This window comes from Penaeus monodon, chromosome 15, assembly GCF_015228065.2.
Source record: "Penaeus monodon isolate SGIC_2016 chromosome 15, NSTDA_Pmon_1, whole genome shotgun sequence".
Taxonomy (NCBI): Eukaryota; Metazoa; Arthropoda; class Malacostraca; order Decapoda; family Penaeidae; genus Penaeus; species Penaeus monodon.
In genome coordinates this window covers 37,107,942-37,108,162 of record NC_051400.1, presented here as the reverse complement: position 1 = coordinate 37,108,162, position 221 = coordinate 37,107,942, and the positions used below count along the sequence as shown (strand labels likewise).

At 28.1% G+C, this 221-nt stretch overlaps 1 protein-coding gene across 1 annotated transcript in view; it reads left to right on the top strand.

The window, feature by feature from the left end:
* Positions 1–221, top strand: part of LOC119582009 (bromodomain-containing protein 3-like) — a gene marked incomplete at its 5' end in the record, with an annotated part of 61,922 nt that overhangs the window by 53,880 nt on the left and 7,821 nt on the right.

The window sequence follows — 221 nt, the reverse complement described above, 5'->3', positions numbered from 1 at the left end:
GACATACTTATATATAGGTGTACATGTATATTCTTCTACTAATAGGTACAGGGCAATAGCAAGTTTTTAAGACCACTTCATTATCATGATTATGTATCGACATTGTACATAGGTAATGGAATTGGAAGAATAATGTAAAATACGTTATTCTTTGATATTGCTTTAAATATGGCTATTTCCTTGAAAGAAAAAATATGTAATATGAGTGCTTTTCAGAATTT